Source organism: Carex rostrata, chromosome 31 (assembly GCF_964058835.1).
Source record: "Carex rostrata chromosome 31, lpCarRost1.2, whole genome shotgun sequence".
Lineage (NCBI taxonomy): Eukaryota > Viridiplantae > Streptophyta > Magnoliopsida > Poales > Cyperaceae > Carex > Carex rostrata.
This window is the reverse complement of record NC_135948.1, coordinates 1350135-1356139: the sequence shown is the minus strand read 5'-3', so window position 1 is coordinate 1356139 and position 6005 is coordinate 1350135.

Below are 6005 nucleotides of genomic sequence, written 5' to 3'. Positions count from 1 at the left end.
TGGAAAATTAATATTGAATTAACGATGAGATATATTTGGAAAATTGTTGAGGAATATTTCTTTTTCATAATTGGTATTTAATTTCAGATTATTCTAAATAAATTATTATCATTGCATTTTGATTTCACTTGATTCTTTCTTCTTCTTCTTATTTAAATAGTTAGTAGAAGCCATCAAGGGCACCACTTGATTCCTTCATTTATTATTTTTATATTTATGTTAGTGTTGTTTTTATTGGTTATAGTGACCTTCGATGAATTCAGAGATATTAATAAAAAAATTGAGATATATTTTAAAAATTGTAAAGGGATGTTTTTTTTTAATAATTGGTATTGATTTAGATTAATTTTAATAACTGTATTTTGATTTTACTTTATTCCTTCATTAATTAATTTTATATTTTTTTTAGCGTTGAATGTCTTTATTGGTTATAAACTATAAACCTTGACTCTTAATCATATTTTTTAGCAAGTCAATAACACAAAAATCCATATATTTGTGTGCACCAGTCTTATTTTTCTTTTTCTTTTTCTATCTCATCATTATCTTTGTATCTTTTCTTATTTATATTTATCCTTACAAATTTATGTTGATGTATAATTGCGAACTATAACGACATAGCATCAACTTAATAATTGCAGAGTGGTGCTGGTAACAACTCAACCTGTTGGTTTGGTTGGTTAATTTGTCTGCCTGAGAGTTGTGGTCCGATATCTACTAGAATTTATATTGATAATTAATAATTAATATTTACATGGGTAAACAAATTCATAAGAAAAAAGTTTCAATATAGACACACAAACTTAATTAAAAAATTATGTAGAAACAAGAGACAAAAAGAAAGACATATATATGTCCTTTGAATAGTAATTTTCATATTTAATTTCCTGCAGTTCCGATTTCGACTATCATTTTCAAATAATTATTGTTGGATCTTACAAAATTATTGTCGGTTGATTTTACAGTCGTACGCTAAGAAACGACAAGTATCAAATTATCTTGATGTGATTCTGCAAATTTCTCACGATAAAGACAAAATATTATTAGTATTCTAAATAGCGTACTATAATGATTTTATATCGTTTTCAGATCTTAAACAGTAAATTATAGAATAAAACTGTGTTATTTCAGTTACGATTGCTACAGCGCATATACGTACATAACTTTTTATTATAAAATTCAAATTGAAATTTCTTTTGAAGGCTAATTTTTTTTCAATGCTTAGATTGTTTTTGCTTTTAAATAGAAAAATATAGATAATTTATGGTATGATGCTTATGTTATTTTAAATAGAAAAAAATAATTAGTTTATGTTACGATACTTAGATTATTTTAAATAAAAAAAAGATATATAATTTATAACATTACTAGAGATATTTTGAATAGGAATTTGGACTTTGCACTGATTCAATATAAATATGAGTGAGTCTATGGTACTATGCATATCACGGGTTGTTACCGTGCTACGGCTCTATATTCGAGTTTTCAAATCCTAACGGTCGATCCGAACCGTTCATCTTGTTCTCCATATTAATATGTGTTTGGAGACCAAATTTTACATTTTTTGAAATATATTTACTATTTTTTTAGATATTTAGAAAATCACTTGATCTGAAAATTCTGGACCATCCAAAAACAGTGATTTTCAATAAATCTAAAAAAATAGTAAAAAAATTTCAAAAAATGTAAAATTTGGTCTCCAAACACATATTAATATGGAGAACAAGATGAACGGTTCGGATCGACCGTTAGGATTTGAAAACTCGAATATAGAGCCGCAGCACGGTGCCAAATCGTAATATGCATAGTACCATAGACTCACTCTATAAATATTATAATTACTTAATCAATTTGGTATTACTTATTGCTCTATAAGACTTTAGATAATATTGATAATTACTAGAATTATATAATATAATTTTTGAAAAGAGAGAGACGCACTTTCAAAATTTGTGTGGGAAACAAAATTAAAAAAGTTGTTTTACTTCTCTTTTTTTTTCCCCTCGTCTTAAAGTGACTCAAAATTTGAGTTTGAACTTGGACCATCCAATTATAATTCGGATCAATCCGCGGTCTAAGTTCAAAATTTATGGTATCTCTTTAATATTCGTATAAATTTTAATCAGATAATTCGGAAACAAACTCAAAAATTAAATTACTTAAAATTCGGAATCCTTCCCAGAGATTAATCAAGAAAGATGGGATACGGCAGAGGCTAAAGGCAGAACAAAAATAATAGAAGGGTGCATGTGTCAATTGTCGGATGGCAGCTGATCTTCTCTCTACGAACTCCAATTAAAAAAGTGCGAATTCAATTAATCGGATAAGATCAGTGAAGATAGTGAACAGTTAACCATTTACAGTTCTGATTCAAATATCTTGGGGTGGGTGGCCGAACTTTTAATTGGATTTTTCAATACAGCCCCCCCCCCCCGGAGTGTAAATATTATGAATAGGTTCAAAGCTATATATCAAATGATTAAATATTACATATAAATAATTAAAGTAGTAGAGAGAGAAATTCTTAAGTTTATCAAGTCCCTTCGTGAATTCAAGTTTAAAACCTATCAAATCAGATTTAAATGACGAATACGAACCGTTAAAACCCGCATACCTTATGAGTGATGCGTCTACGTGTAAAAATTTTAAATATTCGAATTAATTTAGTATAAAGTCAAGTGGTCAAAAAACTTTCAACAAATGAATGCATTAAAATTAATTTATTAACCTTTTAATTTTGACCGATTGACTTTATACGAAATTAATTCGAATGTTTAAAATTTTCACATGTAGACGCATCACTCGCAAGGTAGACGGATTTCAACGGTTCGGATTCGTCATTTGAAACCGATTTAACGGATTTTAGACTTGAGTTCACCAAGAACTTGGTGAACTTAAGAACACCCTAGTTCTACTCATATATATATATATATAATGTTAATAAAAAGAAGATAATGTAGCACATGTATTGAAATAGAAATTTTAAGTTTTCCGAATATAAGTTTCAACACCTTTTAATACTCAATTCAAACTAGGGGTGGCAATGAGCTGGCTCGGTCCGAGCTAGGCTCTAGCTCAGCTTGTTAATTCTGAATCGAGCTACAGCCGAGTGAGCTAGACCTAGGGCATTCGAGCTAAAACCTCAGTTTGAATTCGTGACAAGCCAGCCCGAGCTAGCTCGTTGGGGTCGATTGGATCTTGTTTTAAGAAGAAAATGAATTATACAAATTTTTTAGATTGAGCTGAACCGAGCTGGACCGAGCTAACACCATAAAATACACACAAATTGATACATAACCGAGCCATCTTGTGAGCTGGCAAGTAAGCTAGATTTCAGCTTGAACTCGTTAATTCTGGACTGAGCTAGTGACGAGCTGGCTCATTAATAGCTCGGTCCAGTAACGAACGAGCTGTTAGCGGGGAGTCAAGTGCGAGTCACAATCGAGACACGAGCTACGAGCTTTTTTGTCACCCCTAGTTCAAACCAACAATATCAAGTTGATTTTTTTTTATTAAAAAAAATATTGTCATGGCCATAGGGGTTGATATTGCTATATCCGACCTATTGTTTTGACCAATTTCATCACCAAAACATGTATTCTAAGCCATCAAATAACGTCTATTATAATGATTACATGTAGAATTTGGTACTGCTGTGCTTTCATTCTTACTTTGCAGGAAAGTGGTGAAATCGAGAGAATTTCTGAAGTTCAGAGACCTTGATGCGACCTGCATCAGGCTTGACGCGAGGCGCATCAACTACTCCGAGCCGCACCAGCAGGTCGCAGCGCCATTGCATGCGAAGCGCATCCATCATACTCTGACGCGGGTCGCAACAGGTGGTGATGCGAGTCGCATCGCGAGCTTCCAAAGCAAACATCAAAGGCCCAGAATTGAAGCACTCGTTTTGAAAAGTCTATAAATAGGCCACCCCTGCTACCAGAGAGGGAGTTCCAAAATTTGAAGATTCAAAACCTCAAGATCCTTGGAGTGTGGTGCAAGAAAGGAAAGAAGGAGTGAAGATTCTTGCTAGATTGCTTCATTCGGTTTTATCATGATCTTCTCTCTTATCTCCTCTTTTATGATGCTTGAGTAGATCTTTCTTGTTTCTAGGGTTGATGTAATCTAAGGCTTTGTTTGTAATGCATTGAATCTGAATTTGAATTGTTCTTGTGTTCATTTGATTGAGTATTATTCTTCCATTGCTTGATTGAGATTGTTTGATTGAATCTTGTTGTCTATTGTTGAATGTTTCTTGCATCTCTTCTAATATCTTGACCTTGATCTTTCTTGCAATTTAATAAAGTACTTGAGGTAGATCAAAGATCTGAAAAGATAGATCAATTGAACCGAAAGGTGAGATTTCCACCTATTGAGAGATAGTGGATACCTTAGAAAACCGAACAAATGACTTAGATTGAACACTAGTAAACGAAAGTTTGAGGTTGTAGATCTAAGAAGGTGAAATTGCAATTCCTTACTAGGTTTCTGGTGCTAATAAACAAGAGTTGAGGCTCAGGAATCTTAGGTACGGTCAGTAGATCCTTGCACAAGTGAATAACTCAGAAACAGGTTCAATGCTGCATTCACTCGAGGACCACGCGAGTCGCATGGGAGACCATGCGGGTCGCGTCACAAGGGTCGCATGCGAGAGGATGCGAGTCGCGTCACAAGGGTCGCATGCGAGAGCATGCGAGTCGCGTCACAAGGGTCGCATGCGAGAGCATGCGAGTCACATGAGGGTCCAGAGAGGCAAAGTTGAGGATGAAATCTGAAACCCTGGAAACTTCATTTTAAAATTGACTGAAACAAAAACATTTATTTCTTCTTGTCATTTTCTGTTATTGAATTGAGAAATTGAAACGAATTCAAACCAAACTTTTCACTTCTAGTACCTAACTAGGATAAGTGGTGATCTAGACTAGATTTGTACCGTCCCTGAGGATCGATACCTGATTGTACTATTGGACCAAGGTTGTGCACTTGCAACCTAATACGAAAGCTCAATCACGGTTTAAAAGGGTACAGCTAGCTGTACCTGAAACTTTGTGTGCACGCTTTTGTGTGAACAGGGGTTTAAACGGATACAGATAATGTGCTCCATATTCACTTCATATTCGCTCCATATTCGCTCCGTATTCGCTCCGTATTCGAAGATTATCTGAATCCAGATTAAACGGATACGGATAATTGCGGATACGGATACGGATATTTTTTGCATATGGTGAAATAATGGCGGATACGGATATAGATAATTTCATGAAGGTGAATATCCATATCCGTATGCGCAATTATCCAGACCCAAAATTGCTCCCAACCGGCTCTGACTTTACTGCTCCGAATAGAAGTTGTTATATAATTGTTCCATATTCATTCAGTCTTGGTTGTGGGATAAATGATGATACGATATGATTTCCAATTTAATCTCATTTTTGCTGATGATGGTGCTACAATAGCGCTATTTTCTTTATTTTTACCTTTATTTCTTCACTCTTTATTTTTTTTCGTTCAAGACTTTAGCTCGTGAATGTAGTATGTTTTTAGTCTCTGTTAAATTAGTTTTAGACATTGTTTCAACTTTCAAGACAACAACAAGACACTATTTTGTATCTTAAAGTGTATAACTCAATTATCCAACAATTATTTGTTTCGTATCCGTATTCGAAATCTGTATTCCTAAATTATTCGCTCTGTATCTGTATCCGTATCCGTTTAAAGTGAATTTGATTTTAAATTTTGCTATTTGTTTACTATTCGTATCTGTATCCGTATCCGCTCACTGAAAGACAGATATGAATATGGTATTAGCATTATCCACTCCGTTTACACCCCATGGCCAACTAAGATTATCTCGAGGGATTGATTTGTGTACTAAGTGGTACTCCGGGCAGATCTAGTGTATACCAGGGGGTTAACTGTTTTTTTCTGGATTTTGAAAAATAATTTTCATTTTATAGATCCGGATTAATTTGCTTTTTAAATAAATTAATTTTGCCCTCCACTCT